Source organism: Apodemus sylvaticus, chromosome 5, assembly GCF_947179515.1.
Source record: "Apodemus sylvaticus chromosome 5, mApoSyl1.1, whole genome shotgun sequence".
In the NCBI taxonomy this organism is placed as follows: Eukaryota; Metazoa; Chordata; class Mammalia; order Rodentia; family Muridae; genus Apodemus; species Apodemus sylvaticus.
Window position 1 is genome coordinate 48,076,881 of NC_067476.1, and position 21,005 is coordinate 48,097,885.

At 37.1% G+C, this 21,005-nt stretch overlaps 1 protein-coding gene across 3 annotated transcripts in view; it reads left to right on the plus strand.

The window, feature by feature from the left end:
• B3galt1 (beta-1,3-galactosyltransferase 1) overlaps positions 1–21,005 on the plus strand; it is a 584,427-nt gene that overhangs the window by 318,720 nt on the left and 244,702 nt on the right. The window lies entirely within an intron of this gene.

Genomic DNA, 21,005 nt, shown 5'->3' on the forward strand with positions numbered 1-21,005 from the left:
AGCTACTTCTATGCAAATGCGGGGACAAAAGCTAATGCCCCAAAAAGTGTGTTAAATGACCAAGACGTCAATGTTTCTGAATCCTTTACACCTACAGTTGAAATTATCTGCATCTTATAGCTGTTAGTATGTAAGTCATTTTGATTTTTGCCTCCTATGACTAAAGCATCCTGCTGTAAGTCACCCTCCAGGATGTGTGTTCATCCTTCATTATTTGCAAGATATACATACTTGTTCACTTGATTGACACATCAGAAATGAAGTTGTACCTCACAACTGAGAGCATCTTTGATTCAGTAAACTTAAAAAAAATTAGCAAAAGTAAGACAAATTAACTGACTACAAAATCAATGAATTCCGTGCATGAACATTTTTTATCAAGAAAGGTTCACTGGACATGAGGGACATACTTTGTTAAATCATAACGTTGTAGCAAAGACAAATCATGAAATAAGTCAGACTTAAGACACAGTAGTATTTATTTATTTTTTTAAAGATTTATTCATTTATTATATGTAAGTATACTATAGCTGTCATCAGAAACCCCGGAAGAGGGCATCAGATCTCATTACAGATGGTTGTGAGCCACCATGTGGTTGTTGGGATTTGAACTCAGGACCTTTGGAAGAGCAGTCAGTGCTCTTGACCACTGAGCCATCTCTCCTGCCCCTCACAGCAGACAACAGTATTTAAATAAGGATAGTTATTAGTTACTGCTCACAGACCACCAATGAAGCAGAAGAGACTTTTTCAGGAAGTATGCAAGAGGAAGATTTGTTTGTATTAAGTTTTTAAGGACCTTCTAGACAAGTTAAATTCATTAGGCTAAGCACAGAACTACTTCAACAAAATCATAGAACCTACAGTAGTCACAGTATTTTTCAGGACAATGAGGACCCAAACTTGGTAAAATCGAAGAAGAGTTGGGATAAACGTACCTATATCACCAAATTCATTCTCTCAGGTTTTCCAAAGTGTGTGTGTGTGTGTGTGTGTGTGTGTGTGTGTGTGTGTTTGTATGTATCTGTGTGTGTTTGTGTGTCTGTGTCTATCTGTGTGTGTGTGAGGTCTATGTGCATATGTTTGTGCATATCTGTGTGTGTACATGTCTGTGTATGTTTGTGTGTGTGTTCATGTGGTTGTATGTGCTGATAGAGATTTAGCATTTAGAGATACACATGTGACAGCATATGCATGGAACATATAACAGAGAACAACTGCTTCAGTCTTCTCTTTCCACCTTGCTTAAGTCAAGGACTTTTTGTTGTTCCTCAGTTCATACATCAGACCAAGCTTCAGCGATGCTCCTGCCTCGACATCGCCCATCCAATAGTAAAAAGAGTGGAATTACAGGCATAACTACTGTGGACTGCTTTTCATGAGCCCTGGGCGTTTAGACTTCGGTTTCCATGCTTTTGCAGGAAGTGCTTTACTCACAGAGCTATGTCCTTGGTCCTTACAATCTTGAAATAGTCAGGATTATTTTATTTGTGACATAAGTGGGTGTGGGGGTGTGTGGTTTGTCCAAGGTCAATTAGAAATCAAAAACTCAAATTTAGTCTCCCTCCTAAAGGAAAGTTTCTATCCTCCATAAAATATTGCCTAAAAATTTCATTGCGATTGATTTCATGTTTGACGATGACGAAATGGGTATACAGGTATTTTTCTCTTTCTTTTGGTTTATTCTTTTTGCAATTTATTTTTGGTTTATTCTTTTTAGCACTTTATTTTTTTTTCAGTGTGCTATTTGCATTATATCACATGAAGACTGTGAGAAATATTTATTAGTAGAGTATTTCCTATAATTACCTGCTTTACATTTTAAAATTTCTGAAAATATGCATAAAGGTTTGTCAATCAGCTATCCAGTGACTTATATCAGCTTAAGACACTTACTATTCCCTTGGGCCAAATTTCACCCCATAAAGAACAGAGGCCTGAGTATAATTGGGAATAAATTTCCGAGATACATTATGAGGGATAGACATTTTATTTTATTCTCTACAAGTAACTTGTCATGGAAGTACACAGGATTTCAGAAATGTTTTGGTGTCTATACAGATTAAAAGTGCAGGTCAAATAGAAATGTCTGAGCCTATCTAGCTTCTCGGTTCAAATGATTTAAAACCCAAGTCATGCACTTCAAAGATTTTTTTTGTAAGTGTAGACCAGTCTGAAACACCAAAGGCCACAAAATGCCACAGAAGTAAGAGTGCATGGCTGACCTTTGAGACAGTCTAGTCTGGTTACACTCACTCTGACCTGTACAGTTCAATCCTTTTTATAACCGCTTTAGAATTTCTTTACGTGTAGTGCTTTTAAGTAACTACCCAATGGTGGAAAGAGTTCCCCTAACCAATCAGTTTTTCCTGCAGTGAAAAAGCAGAATGGTACTCACACAGCATGATGACTTAAAAGACAAAATGAGAACATAAAACAGAGAAACAGCACCTGGGGTTGAATTTGGTATTAAATACTAAATCAGAACACCCTGCACTCGATTTTGTATTTTGCATGTAGAAGAAATTCACTGACAACCGTTTTCCTTGTCAAAACAGACCCTTTGTCATACTGTTGTAATTAAACACATGACATGATGTATTCTAAACTATAGCTTCTCTGCAGTTTGTCTGTAATTAATTCTCTTCATTGTAATCTCTGGACACCGACTCTTCTTTCTGAATCCCATTTAAGTTTTGTAAAGCTTGCCCACCAACTTGAGGATTATCTCCGTGCCTATGATGAGGTACACTGGGAACAATGAGTATGGAGATAGCTGTGGTACAATTTGCTTTTTGCTGGAAAGGAGGTCATGTAAATAAAGACACCACACTGGATAACAGAAAACATCCAGGCATCTGTGCCTGGCTATGTGTGTGACTATCTGTATGTAAATGTGGATGCCTCTCTGTGTGTGTGTGTGTGTGTGTGTGTGTGTGTGTGTGTGTGTGAATATGTGTGTGCTTGGCGGGGGCAGTGTGCATGTGTATGTGTTTTACTATGGGATTTAAAAATTGAAACCATAGCAATATTTGTGAGAAGATCCAAAATAATTTTATCTCGAGGGAACAGCTTTCAGCTCAAGTGAAACTAAAAATAAAGGGCTTAAGAAAAGAAGATAGGATTTGGAAAGAAAGAGAAAGTTGATCATGACGAGAATAGAAAAAAAGATTTTAGTAAATATTGTATCTTTTTTCCTTTTCTTGCTAAAATGACAGTGGGTCCTAGTCATATCAAGATATTTTATTTGAATTAAATAATAAATATATAACTATTCTACACTATGGCCTCCACAGATCACACCTGCTGATCTGCTGACTTTGCTCCTCCCTTCATCTCCCAACAAGAACTTTTGCATTCATCAGTCCCAGGGAGTTTACCAACCTACTCCATCCTGCTAAGACCACAACATACCTGCTAAGTTGGAACCAGGTTTCTCTATCATTCTGCAACAGGAACATTAAAGTAGGATAACTTCTTTTGAGCAATATCATTAAACTGTGCTAAAAATGTTGTCAAATAGCAAATGATTATTACACTTGATCTTAGCCAAAAGGCCGAGAAGCGATGTAGCAAATGATTATTAAAACGTGTTTGAAGACATGCAGAGTTCTTTTTAGTTTCTGGTGCTGTCTCATATGCAGTGGCCAGAAACCAGGGACATATTGAGAAAAGCACAATTGTTCCCTTCTGCCTTCTATGAGTGCTAATAAGTCACTAGTGAGGAGACGTTAAAACGGAATAGACTATAAGGATTAACCTTGTATCTGTTCACAAAATGTATTCTGTGAGATGACAATAGTAAAATTATTTTGCAAGCAAATACATTTACTTACTGTGGAAAATCCTGGAGTCCTTTTTTTGGTAACGTATTATCACACATCAACATGCTAATAGGGTACAATAGAAATAGGGAAACAATAGACACTATATTCAAGGTCTCCAGAACCTGGACAGATCATAGAACCTAAAAAAAAAAAGGCAATTATAATATATTGCTCTGGACTCATAATTCAGTCACCACACTAACAGGGACATAATGCTCACACAGTAAATGAATTCACATTGTGGACCAGAATAGAAAGATCCTTTGGTGAGTATACTGCAGGAGGGCAATAGCCTGGGCAGAGTCTAGAGCTTAGCTTGCAGTGGAAGTTAGCAGGCCTTCCCCCACATAATAGAGTTGTCTACATCTGAAAGAAATCTTTCTTTAGTTAGGGCAAGTTTCTTTGGTAAGCAGTTCCCTGGGATCCAGTTCCCACCGTGGTCTTTTAAGGTTGACACGTGTACTATTCTGGGAAGTTGGTGTGAGCTCCTCTGTCATTTCCAGTTGCCAAGCAAATACGGACATGGCTGGTTGACCAAAGTTCAGCCCCAGTGTTACTACGTTAAGGACACGGTCTTCTCCTGTCCAGTTTGACTCTGTGAGGTTATAGCATTTCACAACTGGCAGTCTGGGACTTCTGTACCAAACTTACAAGGACTCCCTAAGTGAGGATTAGCTCTGCTGTCTACTTTCTTATTTATGGTCATCCCTCCACATATTTATACCGTGATTTACCTCATGTCCCAGGTAGGTGAAATCTTGAGGAAGATGCTGTGTTTGTCTACTCTTCATGTTCCTTTTATTTCAGAGCAGTAGAGTGTAAGGCACATAGATACTTGTGACTTAACTACTCTGTGTGATCAGTGAAACTTGTGTCTCAATAGTGCAAGTATATTTAACTGTGTTTTGCAAGTTGGCTTATTGTTTTAGCATTTGTAGTCCACAGCTTTCACTTTTTAGTATACACTATTCTAGAAACTTTAGTAAAGCTATCTACATAGTTGCACGGTTTTGCTACAATCAAGGTTTCTTCTTGCTCTTGTGTGGGTTGGTCTTATATCCCATCCATTTTCTCCAATAACAGATACTTATCACCTATCATACCATCCTGGTCTTTTCCGAAGGGTATATAATTGGAATTGCAGGGCATGGAGCAGGCTTCTTTCATCTAGCATAGTATACCTGAGATAGCTCACTATGCAGAGTGGGAGTTTACTCCACATCACTTGTTCAGTATATTACCACTGGATGAATGGGCCACAGTTTCTCTGATTTCAAATCATTGGTTGTCTTTTCACTTGTTTATGTATTTATTTACTATGTCATATGTTACATCCAGCCCACAGTTTCCTCTCCCCCCTTTCATCCCCTACTTACCCCATCCACCCCTCACTTTCTCCCTCCCTATCCACTCCTCCTCAGTCCCCTTCAGTAAAGGGCAGGGTTCCCAGGGATCTCAAACAAACATGGACCGTTTACATGTTTATTGCAAGAAGATTAGGTGCCTCCCCTCATATTAAGGCTAGATGAGGCAATCCAGTGGGAGAACAAGGGTTCCCTAAGCAGGCATAGGCATCAGAAACAGCCATGCTCCCTCTTTAGGCGTCCCACAAACACACCAAGCTATACAACTATAAAAGCATAGGACCAAAGATAGACCCATGCTCCCTTCCTGATGTCATTTCAGTCTCTATGAGCCCAGATAGGCCCAGGTGTGTTGATCTTGTGGTCTCCTTAACCCTTCTGGCTTCTAAAATCATCTCTCCTCCTCTTCAGCAGCATTCCCTGAACTCTGCCTGATGCTTGGCTGTGTGTCTCTACATCTGTTTACATCAGTTTCTTGATGAAGCCTCCTGAGTTAGGTACTGATCTATGTGTATAGCAGAATACCATTGGGCATTAGGCATCATTTCATTGACTTTTTTTCCTAGTTGTGTTCAGTTCTTCCTAGGTCTCTGGGCAATCCAGCCTCAGGTTTTTGATCCTACAGAAAATGTCAGAGGTAAGCTCCTTCTGGTGGCATGGACCTCAGGCTAGAGCTGTCATTGATAAGGACCTCGCATAAATTCTTTACCCCCATACCTCATGCTGGCAGGACAAATTGTACATTGAAGGTGTTGGGGCTGGCTTTATATTCAGGCATTAGACTTAGTTAAGATCTCCCTAATAGATTCCTGGATTGAGTGGCAATTAGAGGGCAAGGTACAAACCAACATGGAATGGCAACGGCCAGGAATCGATTAGGCTGCAATAGAAACTTCCAGGAATCTATTAGGGTCCCTAGCTAGTTGTCTTTTGAAAATTATTTTTTAACTCTGTGGATCTGAGTACAGCATTTTCCAAAGCCAAAGGTATCAGATTCCTGGGGCTGGAGTTACAGGTGGTTATGAACGCTCTATGCAGTTATGAACGTGCACTCAAACTCAGGTCCTCTGGAAGAACAAGCAGTACATCCTCTTAGCAACTGAGCCATCCTCCCAGTCCATACTGGTTATATTTTGTCATCAGGTTTTAGCCTAAAAAGCTAAAACACAAGACTGTTTAGAGCACTAGATATCTTGGAAAATTCTTCAGGGACCAAAGCCAAAGATAGGCTACGAAGAACTGAGATAGACACTCCCACAGAATCTCAGTTCGGTTCTAATGCCCAGGCAACTGCTTGGAAACGAGGAGCCGGAGAAAACATGAAGTAGCTGAGGTGTGTAGGTCTGAAGGAGAGACAAGACAGGCTACCATCATTTACCTGGGCCAGAGCTGGAGGGTTTTAAAGGAGTAATATGATTGTCTTCATTTCAGGGATTTCATAGATTCGAAATCACTTGGTATGTAAACTTTCATTTGTTCTGAGACTGCTAAGTGTCTGGAAGTAATTTCATATAATGAGGGAAAGAACAGAGATGTAAGCAAAGTTCTTAGCAGCCAATACCACTATTATTTGGAGGCTACTATAAATTAGACATAGGAGAAGTAAAAATAACATCCCTGAGATACATTCTACATCCATGAGATAAGGACACGGAACAGACATAGCTTATAATCCTTTTTTTATTTCAAAGTTAAGACACAGAAAAGTTTATTGAAAAGGCTAAAAAAAAAACTATCAAATACTTCATAGTTAATGCTTACCTAGTTTTATATTCATCAGAAAAATAGATGCAAAGTGAGCAATAAATACAAATTTTTAAAAAACTGGATTTAAAGGGTTGCAAAGCTATATATTTGTCCATAAGGTCCAAAGGAAACAGTGTGGAATATTAAAGATTCATTTATTACTAAGGAGTGTTTCTTCAGGATTTTAGATATGCACATTTGAGTTCATTCAAAAAATATATCTGTATTTATGTGTTCTTGGATTTGGTTGGTAAGAATTTTATTGAGTATTTTTGCATGGATGTTCATACGGGAAATTGGTCTGAAGTTCTCTTTCTTTGTTGGATCTTTGTGTGGTTTTAGTATCAGCATAATTGTGGCTTCATAGAAGGAATTGGGTAGTGTTCCTTCTGTTTCTATTTTGTGGAATAGATTGAAAGTATTGGTGTTAGGTCTTCTTTGAAGGTCTGATAGAATTCTGCACTGAAACCATCTGGTCCTGTGCTTTTTTTGGTTGGAAGAATTTCTATGACCCCTTCTATTTCTTTAGGGGTTATGGGACTGTTTAGATGATCTATTTGGTCCTGATTTAATTTTGGTATTTGGTATCTGTCTAGGAAATTGTCCATTTCCTCCAGATTCTCCAGTTGTGTTGAGTATAGGCTTTTGTAGTAGGATCTGATGATTTTTTTTTTAATTTCCTCAGTTTCTGTTGTTATATCCCCCTTTTCATTTCTAATTTTGTTAATTTGGATACTTTCTCTGTGCCCTTTGGTCAGTTTGGCTAAGGGTTTATCTATCTTGTTGATTTTCTCAACGAACCAGCTCCTGGATTCATTGATTCTTTGTATGGTTCTCTTTGTTTCCACTTGATTGATTTCAGCCCTGAGTTTGATGATTTCCTGTCTTCTACTCCTTCCAGTCAGAATGGCTAAGATTAAAAACTCAGGAGACAGCAGGTGTTGGTGAGGATGTGGAGAAAGAGGAACACTCCTCCACTGCTGGTGGGGTTGCAAATTGGTACAACCACCCTGGAAATCAGTCTGGTGCTTCCTCAGAAAACTGGGCACCTCACTTCTGAAAGATCCTGCTATACCACTCCTGGGCATATACCCAGAAGATTCCCCAGCATGTAATAAGGATACATGCTCCACTATGTTCATAGCAGCCCTATTTATAATAGCCAGAAGCTGGCAAGAACCCAGGTATCCCTCAACAGAAGAATGGATGCAAAATATGTGGTATATCTACACAATGGAGTACTATTCAGCCATTAGAAAAAAATGAATTCATGAAATTCTTAGGCAAATGGATGGAGCAGGAGAACATCATACTAAGTGAGGTAACCCAGTCTCAAAAGGTCAATCATGGTTTGCTCTCACTAATAAGTGGATATTAGCCTAGAAAATTGGAATACCCAAAACATAATTCACACATCAAATGAGGTACAAGAAGAACGGAGGAGTGGCCCGTTGTTCTGGAAAGACTCAGTGTAGCAGTATAGGGCAAAAGCAGAACAGGGAAGTGGGAAGGGGTGGGTGGGAAAACGGGGAGGGAAGGGGGCTTGTGTGACTTTTGGGGAGTGGGGGGCCAGAAAAGTGGAAATCATTTGAAATGTAAATAAAAATATATCAAATAAAAAAATAAAATAATAAAAATATATCTGTAAATTTTTCTACAACATTAACTAAAATAAGCAGTAAGACTTACAAGTATGAGAGGAAAACCAAAGATCATATATGGGCAGGACGTGCGTTTGGATATTAGCATAGATTCTTTGGGGAAGCAGAAATGGTGGAATATCTGATTGGGTCAGATGTGACTTTTCGTATTGAATGGGAGCAAAACTAATCAACCAGAAGAATAAAGCCGTCATCTTGTAAAGTCTAAGTAACATGAGAGTTTGGAGGGCGCCTTATCATTGTAAAGATCCCTATGAGTTTGGAGGGTGCCACTTCATTGGAAAAATCCCCATGAATTTGGATGATGCCCATCATTTTAAAGATCCCCATGAAATTAGAGGATGTCTCTTCACTGGAAAAATTCCCATGAGTTTGGAGAGAGCACCATCATTAGAAAGGTCCCCATAAGTTTGGAGGGAGTTCCTTCATTGTAAAGATCCATTGTAAAGTCAGCACTGTTCAGAAGATGGATTGACTGCATGTACCTGGCCTGAAGTTATGAAACCTTGGAATCATTTAAAAAATTCTCCTTGTTTTAATGTCAAGTCCTGCCTACAGGACTATAACTTACCCATCACATAGATGAGAGTGCTATGACTCTTATTTCACACCCAGAATTAATGAAGTTATACTCCAGTTTATTTCAGTATGAGTTATGTTTACATGAGTTAATTCTAAGTCAGCTTCAGCAGAGAACCCTTCACTTCCATCATTTCAACTATTTACTATAAATATATGTATATATATATATATATATATATATATCATGACTTAGTCTTTTTATAGAAATTGCTTTTAAATTAACTCACCTTTAATTAAAAATTAATATATAGATTAATACCAAAGGTTATGTTACATTATTCAGATCACTTAAGTAGATACATAAAAATCAACAATGATGAAAAGGAAAATTGTCCATGGCCCTGAAGTTGTCCTACAGACCACTCATTATAAACACCATTAAAGAGATGATGCCTGCCTATGGAAGATAGCTGACCTCTTGGTGACACTAGATCATTGAGTGTTTTTCTTTTTTTTTCTTTTTTTTTTAAACCACAAGATTTTATTAAAACAAAATCATATGGAATACAAATGAAACGAAACCATGACCACTTAATTGAACAAAGTAAAACAACGACCCCATTTTAGAAGCATGAATACCTAATTCAGGAGGAAAAACTTCAGTAGAATCAAGTAGACATTCTGTAATTGCAAAGAAAGAACTACACTAATTTTGAGTGTTTTTCATATGTAGAAATTATCTCTGAAGTAATTACATAAGTAGACATACCACTGCTGTCTCTGGGCCTTTATTCCTCACATTTAAAATCAAATCCTTTCCAACTTTAACTCTATAGTACTAAACAAGAAATGTTTTAGATGCTGATAAAGGGAAGACAACACATTGAGCATGTAGCCTCAGAGAGTACACTTCTCTCCCCTAAATGTCTTACAGTGTAATGGTATTGTTAGTATCTAGAATTAAACAATATAGGGCTGGTGAGATGGCTCAGCAGTTAAGAGCACTGACTGTTCTTCCAAAGGTCTTGAGTTCAAACCCCAGCAACCACATGGTAGCTCAAAACCATCCATAATGAGCTCTGACACCCTCTTAATCTCATAATGAGATCTGACAGCTATAGTATAATTACATATATAATAAATAAATCTTTTTTTAAAAAGAAATGATATAAACAGGTGGTATATGATTTTTTATAATACATACAATGTGGACAATATTGTGAGATCTTTATAGCATATAGCTAAAGATAAATAATAAATAAAACTAAAGATAAACAATGACATGAGGAAACCAAAAATCTGTGTTTATTCAACAAGTCAATATAATTTTTAAGGTGTGGATACAAACATTGTTCTAGATTATGAAAGTTATAAAATTATTAAAAAACTTTGATATTCAAATCAATATAGTGTTTAATTAAGTATAAGTGCCAGAAAAATCAATTGATAGCAATTAGAAAACACTTAGAGATGTTTCAGTAGTCAATGGATATTAGTCTGTATTTGCTAATTATTGCTAACTTCATCAAGCATGCAAAGTGCTGTAGCGCATCATGTTGGATAGATATATTGGCACTGATGAAGACACAGACATTCCAGAGCACATGCAGTTTACTTTGAAGGGGGTGGGGGGAAGTAGGAAGAAAGAAAATTAAAAAAGAAACTAAGGCAAAAAAATTTTATTTTTCATCCAGATGATTGTACTATGGGTATTCCATTATGCCAATGGGCATTTGAAAATTCTCATATAAATAATTTATACATGTGTGTATGTGTGTGTGTATGTGTGTGCATGTCCAAGAAACAGAGAAAAATTAAAAATAAAATAGCCAAGGAGTGGATAAAGCAATGTCATTGTATGCCTTTCTCTGCCTTACATTCTAATTTTGGATTAATAAGTGTAAAACTCTGGGTCCTGCGTGATTTTTTTTCCAGAAAATAGGATTAAAAGAACAAACAAAAGAAATTTTACTTTTCATGATTTTTTTCAATATTAATTTATTTGATACAGATCCATATGTAGCTTCAGTTTTATTCCTAATGTCTATATTAAAACATTAACCAACATTCTTTGAGCTAATCATAATTAGCCTTTTGCCCCCAAATAATTCATGTTTATCTGAAGTATAAGCTGCCTTGAAATATGATAGGACAGACACATGCTCTGAAAGAAATGGCTTCATATAAAATGTCATGTGGTCATAGTGAATGGGCCAGAGAAAACAAAACAAAATAAAACAAAACAAAATCCACAGATCAGACAAGCTGAGGATAGGATAAGACAGCGTGACTTAGATTTACCGTGTATCAGAGTATAAAAGATATCTAAAGAAGTCCTCTATATTCCCCTCTTCTCTCTCTCTCTCTCTCTCTCTCTCTCTCTCTCTCTCTCTCTCTCTCTCTCTCTCTTTCTCTCTCTCTCTCTCTCTCTCTCTCTTTCCCTCTCCCCTTCTCTCCCTCCCTCCCCCTCTCTCTCTTTCTCTCTCTCTTACACACACACACTCTCCAGGAACACATACAACACACCCACTGACACACATGTATACTGGATTCAATATCCAAACAGTCTCTTTCACTGTTAGAACTTTCAGTTATTTCTGTTGAGAGCTATGACTCTCTGTTAGCTGGGCTGCAGTGTTCTTTAGCAAGGGATGTCTGCATCTGTTCTCAAACCTCCTTCTTCTTCTCCTTCTTACCTAGCTCTCTTTTCCAAAAGAGATTAAAGAATAAATTATGCAAAACTAGGAAATAATGGGTAAGCTAAAAGCAAGTTTGTGATTAGCCAAAGAGATTAAAAGTCTCAAGGTGGTCCTTGAGGTCCTTGAGGTCTCCGTCCTTCTCCAGGAGTGCTCTGGTGGGGGAAGATCAAGACAGAGCATATTTGGCGTGAGGGAGATATATGCTAAAGGTTACTTCTGTAAGGCTCTGACAGTCATTCCACAGTGTGCTCCAATGGCGACTGCTCACCAGCCTACTTTCTATTGTCCATGTGACCTCAGTTTGTTACTGTATATTCTCTCATATCTGGCTGTGTGTGTAGGCTGTAAACATTCACATACTGAATTGAATTGCAGGTGTAGCTTCCAATTTTTGTCTGTGGCCACTGTGTTAGCCTCAAAGGCACTAAAACACAGTGAGGGTTCTCTGTTGTCAATAATGTCCCACTAGCCAGTCAAACTGCCATACCAATGCCTACAGCAGCTAGAGTGTAATTTTTTGTCCCTTAAGGCATAGTGCATCTGTGTACTGTAATCATATACTCTATAATTGTCTTCTATTATCAAATTCCTTCCCTCACTCAATGACAAAATAGCCAAAGTAAAATAGATGATGACTTGGTAGCATTGGCAATGTGAACAAGGCCAGGGGTCAGAATCAAGATAGCTGCTTCTTTGGGACTTGTAACAAGTACTTATCAGGCATAGGACCCTCTATGGTAGGACCCTCTATGGTGCTTCTTAGGATAAATAAATAAAATTAGAACAAGTATGGTGTTTATAAATTCCAGACCTTCAGATGTGCTGGTGAGATGGGTTTATGTCTATAGTGATCCACTGTGTTTTGTCTAAGCATCTTTAAATTTAAGCCTGGAGAGTCATGACTTCATATATTTTGTGAACAATAATATACTTGTAATATTGTATCATGTATATTTCATGTTGCTTGGCTAGAGTATAACAGCGTTGGAACAGTAATCGTAAAGGAAAACACAGTTTAAATGACATTTTATGAACGGAAACCAAATCACTCTGCTTACACTAGGTTCCCAGGCCCCTTGTCTCCTCACAGTCAGCAAACCATCTTTTCCATTCACTGCATATATTTGTGTTTGCAAACTCACAAGTTGGCAGGGGGCAGGGAGAGGAAAGAGGACAAACACCTCTGGGGTTCCCAGGCATAATGGCTATTGAGGCTCACAGTGGAAGACTGAACCCACCATCAAATAACATTGATGCCAGAATCTGAACAGACTTTCAGATTAAATAAATTAATTAATTAATATTTTGAAAGTAACATTGGATTTATGAAATTCTTTGATTTTATTGTGTATTTTCTTAATTCTTTAAGGAACAGGATAGACTAGTATTTTAAGCTGATAAGGGAAGAAGACAAAGGCCTTACTTGCAGTTCCCATGTATTTCTTGGATAGCATTTTGACAATCTATTAATTCAGGAAGAAAAAAGTAACACAGATGAAGGAGCCTGGTTGCAGGCTTGCCATTGATTAACTGTGTAAACTTAGACAAATTACTTCTCCGGCCTCTGATTTCCTGTTCAAATAATTCAGGTCCAACACGCTTTGGTAATACACGTTTTAGCTCCATTGACCTGTCTATGGTAAGAGAAAGATGCTGTACTCAGCCAATAGTTCCACAAATCTAAATTTCTCATTGAGACATAAATGATGAGAGCTAAAGGCATGGCTAGGTGGTTAAAAGCCCTGGCTGCCCTTCCAGAGGACATTTAATTCCCAGCGACTACACGGCTACTTAGAACACTCTCTGTTATTCTAGGGCAGGGGATCTAGTGCCGTGCCGTCTTTGGGTCTCTTCAGGTACTACACATGTGTAATGTATGGACATACATAGAAGCAAGGCACCCTTATACACACCAATAAATATAATTTTTTTAAAGACACAAACTTTTAGAAGTATGGAGTTCCAATCTTTCTGTAGTGTGTGTGCGTGCGTGCGTGCGTGCGTGCGTGCGTGCGTGCGTGTGTGTGTGTGTGTGTGTGTGTGTGTGTGTGTATAAGAGACAGAGACAGAGAAAGTTACTCATAACCCATGACAGATCTTTGAGATAGAGAGAGATGAGGGTTCTAAATTACATTGGTCAGTGTATATAGTATCAGGACTAAGAACAGTTAGTTTGCACATTAAATATATGGATAGCACAATTAGCTCTATCCTCGATGTCAGATACCTGATTCTTGATGAGTACAGAGTTAATACACATTTCATTAGCGAGCCTATGTTCTCATTGAAATTATTTGCATGTGAATACCAAGTAACAAGTCTAACAATCTATCCAAAATAGATACGCATCCAGAAAGTATTCACTTGAGTATTCTTAGAATTATTCATAGTAAATTTTTAATTAATTCAAATACTATCATTTTTCCTGTACTGTTATAATTCCATTTAATCCACAAACTATATATATTAACTAGTTATTGGACACTTACACTGGCAGGCAAACAATGGTCAAATGGACTATACCACCTCAGATCCGCGTCCCTTGTGCTTATATGGATTCATATCAGATAAGCTTGCAGCTCCAATACACTAAAATCTCTGCTGTCTTTTTTGCAAGTTTTTGAAGAACACACAAGCTTTCATTGAGCCATCTGTGTCTAAGTGATGTCTCATTCCTCAGATCCAGACACAAAAGTAGCCTGCTGCCATTGTTGATCAAAAGAAATAATGTAACTGGCATCCAAAGCAACAAAGAATGGACTTGCCCCTCTGTGTGCCTAATTCTTCCATTCCACGCTCCCTTGATGTCACACCCCAAAGACCCTTCCAGGACAAGTGTGCGCCATATTAACCTGGATGAAAGAGACCTGTATTTGGCATTGTCTGTCACACCAAAGGGGGAAAAATCTTCATTCTAAGATTAAATGGTAGATTAGAATATTATTTATCAAAACCAAAATTGCCAAGAGTCTGTATAAAATGATCCTCCAAATAGCATCTCTTTAGATAAGTTCTTTTGATCTAGGCAGTATACTGCGAGATGAGCCAAGTACTGATAAAATATTTACCTGACTCTGGAAGACTTTTTTCCCTTAGACTAAGCTGACCTCACTTCCTCCCACTTCAATGGATTCTGCTCAAGGCTGTCACCTCAGCTGTTGCCTCTGAATGGGGGACAGTGTCTTATCTTCAGAACTTTGTTTCATCCTCAAAACATCCCATGCCCCAGGGTTTTCCTTGCAACACAGTTTTCTATACAGCTCTGTATCCACTACTAGAAAAAGCAGACTACCTGCATTCTTCAGTTCTGTTCTCACTGAAGGCTTAGGAATACAAACATTTTGTTCTCTAATGGCTTTTGTTTTTAGACTATCAATTGCTGTCTAAAGTTCTGATAAACCACATCAAAGCCTTTTGTTTGTTTTACTTCTGCTTTGATTTTTCCTCAAGAATCAAATATTTTCCTAGTAAGGTTGCTGTTTATGCAAAGTAGAAGTCACAAATTAGTGTCTTTGGACCAGATATATGTCACAAATGTTCTTTTTACATTGGATAATATCATCAAAATAATTGGATTAATTTTAATTAATTACTTTTAAATGGTAGCATTTAAACTGGTAAACATTTTTCATACAGAACTCAAATTTTTGCTTTTCTCCAGTATGTCCCAGTTCTCTGATACAAAATCTTTAAAAGCAAAAACGTCATTTTGCTCATTTCTATTGCATACAGTCTGGTCCCTGTTGGCTTCTGGATTTTGAAGCCTGTTTTAAACAGATAAGGCCCACGTACCACATATTAACATTTTAAAAGAATTTACTTGTGCCTGTGTGTGCATGTTTTTGTAAAGGTGTTCATGTGTGTGCATGTAGGACACAGACATGGTAGACCTTCCACGGATGCTCTCAACTTAACCTTTAGTGATAGTGGTCTTGTACTGCATCCGTAGCTCACCATATGACTAGGCAGTCTGGCATCCCACTGTCTCTACCTTCCATGCACCAGGGTTATAAATGTGTCTGAGACCATGCTCAATTTTATGGGTGCCATGGAATCAAAACTTGGTTCTTATGCTTTTGCTGCAAAAGCAATTTTCTGACTGAGTCATCTCCCCAGGATGAGATTTTTTTTTTTATTTAGAATTTCGTAAGATTCTACATGTTAAGCAATGTCTGATAACACTTGAAATTTGACCTACGTATCCAAACTTTATTTGTAAAGGCATCTCCAAATTGATTTTTTCCATTAATTTTCCAATCCTGTCCCTAAGAAACATTAACTTAGAACTCTGAGTGAGAGCTAAAATGTGAACTGAAAATACAAATGTGTCCTTAGAGTGACTATAATCCAATTGTAAAGACAGTCATCTGAAAGACCATTGGTAATGACATACTGTTTTAATAGCACATATCATGATCAAATCTCTACTTTCTTGATACAGCAGTTTCTTGATACATGTAACTACACACTACACAACACATGTAACTACATTTATCCTTTCTTATTTTCTCCTTTTTACTCATAACAACACCATTTCATAGTGAACTACTGAAACCGTTCTGATTAAACCTTCAATTTTCTCCACCTTCAGTCGATGGACTGAATCCAGAGGATACATTACATATATTATCTTCTGTTATCCCACCCAGTGCATATTTTGACAACAATGATACTTTCCAAAGTATGAGTCCTGTCAGGATTAAAAAGAATAATTTATGGATATCTTCAAAATAATGTTTTCAGATGATGGTGCAAAACGTTAGCTTTTATTACTACTACATCCCTGCTTAGTTCTCGCTGACAGCATTGTTATCACACCTGGGCATTCCCTTCTGGAAACCTTGTCCTGTGGTTGGTCTTTCCTTATATCACACTATTTATTGGCACAGCGTTTCTCTTCTGGTTCCTTCTCTTGTTAGACTTGCAAATGCCTGATTATCGTGGGGTTCCATACATGGCCTTCTATTTTCTAGCTCCTCCTTCACCATAATAATTGTATCCTGTCCATGGTTTTAGAAGCTACCTCTGCTCTCGTAACTGTTCTATTTAAATTCCCTTTCTTAACCACAAACTTGTATAGCCAAAAGTGTCTTCTTGCTGTGTCTACCAGGCATCTCAAATTTGGATTCCTGATTTTCTTCTCATAGTCATTCCTTCCATATTTACTCTTTTACATGAGGATTTTTTTTCCCACAAAATAACAGCATGGTTTTCTCTTAAGCTACACATCACCCAGTGCTTTTCTGAATGACACATTGCCGTGGGAACCACACAGTGCTGGTGTATGACAAATAGTCTCACTGCAGACTCGGGGGAGCCACAAGTTCAACAGCCACCACTTTCCCTTCTGTTATACCCTGCTACTGAAATTGTAGAAAAGGAATGGTGATTGTGGCTACAATTTTTTTGCCACCAGAAGTTTCAAGGTGAGATTTTTATATCATACAAACTCTAGCAACTCTAAACTGTATCTTAACTTGTAGTAAAGCGCAATGCAAAAGATTGGGTAAGACTTGCAAGAGATGCTGGTTCACTTAATCCACTGCTAAGCAAACCACAGAGTGCAAGAAGTTCTTGTTCAAATCCCTTTGCTGCCTATAAGCAAACCACAAACTTATACACATAACACACAGCCTACCAGCCACATGCTTTGTCCATGTTCTTTAGAGGGATTCATAGTATGTGTCTGATTTCACATTCGGGCTAGTGGCAGTCCAACAGAAGACTGATCTTCTTTCAATGAACCTCAAATCTTTCCATCTGGGAACCAGCATTTAGTGTCTTCTCTAATTTCATCCTATCAAAGAAACCGATGAACTGATGTCCACTGGTGTTCCATCCCTTGGAGATCACCCAAGACAAGAGAGGGAGAGGACACAACCTCACCCTAGCTTAGTCTTATAAGATACTGCATATTTCTTTTCTGAGTGGCTTAAACAAGCAGTTTCTGTTTCGGTTGCTATTGTCACCCACCTTCCTCCTTAAAAGTACAAGTTTGGCAGGAAGCCTGGCCCCTAGTTTGTATTGCCATTGTGATCCCACCACCTATGAAGTTTACTAAATTTGACATCTGGTGAGAAGGTAGGAAATGCATGAGTTAATTGATGCTTTTAACAGGCTAAATGTTGTAAACCATTCCATAACACAAGACTAAGACCACAATTATATATAAAGATGAAAATGCCCTGAACAAATCAGGCATTGGAAGATTCATGGATTTAATTCTTCATATATATAAGCTTGGTGAAATTTTTAGTTATAAAAAAAGATTTAACTACATTAAATCTTTCTTGGCTTATTAAAGGGAAAATAATTTAGCTACATCAGCAGTGAGGGATTCAAATGTGTTTTAATCTAAGTTGATTACTCAAATATCTTAGAGATTTTGTATTTTTCTAATTTTAGCAAGGATTAATTGTATGTATTAATTGGGTACACTGTGTTATTCCACACAGTCATACAGTTTAACCAAGGAGATTAACATTTCCCATTCCCTGCTGTCTTATCTTCCTATATTTATTGTCTTGTTTGGAAGTGTCTGTCTTTGTGTTCCAGGCATATGAATACCAATCCTTTGCAGCATGTAGGAGTACAGATGTGAGTCACCAAGCTGAGCTTCTGTTTCATCCCTTGATGGTTGAAATCTTGCTGCTCCTCTCTCCTGGTCTTCATAAAATAATAAACTTCCATCGAACTGGGTTTAGGTGTACCAAATAGCCAGTTTCTTTTAATCAATATCCCTGTAGCTCACTTCCCAACTTCTATCAATTACTGTCCAGCATTCAGGGTGAACAGTTTGTAGTGTCCACATACAAAGAGGAGATGACAGCAGTTTGTATTCTAGGCTAGGTTTAGTCCTTTGCATGTTCCTACAGTTATGTTCATCTTGCTACAAATGACAGAATTTAACGTTTTAATTCATGATTTTCTCTAAATGATATTCTATAAAAATCCACTTTTTTTCTTTCTTTACTACCTGATAGACACCTATTTTGACTTCAGACCCTACTTGTTGAGAATATTCACACAAAAACATGAGAACTTAGATATCTCTTACAGATTAATTCCATTTTGGTAAATTTCAAAAAGTGGGGTAACTAGAAATTTACTTGTATTTAAGCTGTCAAGGACCTTTCTTGCTGTTCTCCATTGTGGCTCCACTAATTTCATTTTTATCAACTGAATATAAGAATTGTTTCTCCTCACATCTTCTTTAATATTTATTGTTGCTTATTATCACACTAATAGTCATTCTGACTGGTATAAGATATCTCATTAGAGTTTTGTTTGCATTTCCCTGCTGGATAAATACATTGAGTATATTTTGCATGTATTTATTATCGCTTTGGTTTTTGTCTTTTGAGACGTGCCTGTTCAGATAATTTATTTACCCATTTTAAGTGGATTGCTGATTTTGTTGAATTGATTTTTATATATTTCAAATACTAGTAATATTAAATATTATATATATATATATATATATATATATATATATATATATATATATATAGTACAAGTGTCTCTTTAGTCCATTGATTGTTTCCTCTTGTGTAGGGATTTATGCCAGGAATGTAGTTATAGTTCAATATGCAACAATTAATAAATATGATATTTCACATCAATGCAATAAGGGATAAAATCATCTGATCTTCTAAATATCTACAGAAAAGCATATGATGGACAGACTTCAACATGTCTTCATGATAAAAAATCTTTGAATAAAATAAGTATACAAAAATCATACTATGACCAAAGAAAGGCACTGTATATATATATATATATATATATATATATATATATATATATATATATATATATATATATATATGTCTTACAAGCATTTACCATACTGAAGAGGTACGACCTGAGTGCAGTTCTCTAAGATATAGGTGCACACATAGATTTATCTTATTTAGTATAATACAGGAGCCTTTGACAAGGTCAATTAGGAAAGAGAATAAAATAAAAGGCTTACAAAGAAAATGAAAAAGGAGAATTATCCCTTTTCTTGAATGATATGATTCATATGTAGAGGAAAATCTAAAGACTACAAAAGAATACTAGAACTAATTAAGGAATTATGTGGAATTGCAGTCTGTAAGGTCAACACACAAAAATCAGCAACATTTTAACCTATGAGCAGTTTCGTTGGAAAAGAATTGTGAAACCAATCCCATTCTCAATAGCGACAAAAATAAAATTAAAATACTTAACAGTAATTGTAACTAATGACGTAACCATGAAAATATAATGACCAAAACACACACATGCACACATACACACACACATGCATGCACACACACAAGCATGTGTATATGCACAACCACACACACACATAAACTGGGAGAACCCTGTTAAAATGTATCTGTATTTGTTGGGTTTTGTAAACATAACAAAGGCCTAGCCATATCTTAGAAATATTAGTTGAGGAAAATGCTTCGATAGCATTGACCTGTAGGTGATTCTATGGGGCATTTTCCCAATTAGTGACTGATGTGAAAGAGCCCAACCCATTGACTAGTGATCCTGGGCTGTATAAGTAATTAGGGTGAGCAAGCGATGAAGTGCAAACCAGTGAGCAGCATTCTCCCATGGTCCCTGCTTCAGCTCCTGGCTCAGGTTCCTGCCTTGTGTTCCTGCTTTGGAGGAACACAGTTAAATATGACCCAGAATATGTAAGCCAAATAAAACCATTTCTTACAAACTGCCTTTGTTCATAGTGTTTTATCAAACCAATAGAAACCCTAAATATGACAGTACCCAAAATGATTATTGATTCAGCATAATTCCCATCAATATACAATGGACATTTTTCCCCACAACTAGGAAATGAAAGAATAATTCTAAAATCTTTATGGATACATCTCTAAAACACAAAACAATCTGTAACAAAAGAACTTATCTGAAGGTATCATAAGACCTGAGTTCAAAAAATACTACAGAAACATAGGAAACAAAACAGTACCATACTGGCACAATAACCTGTACTATGTGACAATAGTAGTGATCCCAGAAATAAAACTCATCTAAATCCAAATGTTAGATCATCTAAACAGTCCCATAACACCTGAAGAAATAAAAAGGATCATAGAAAGTCTCCCAACCAAAAAAAGCACGGAACCAGATGGCTTCAGTGCAGAATTCTATCAGACCTTCATAGAAGACCTAACACCAATACTCTTTAAA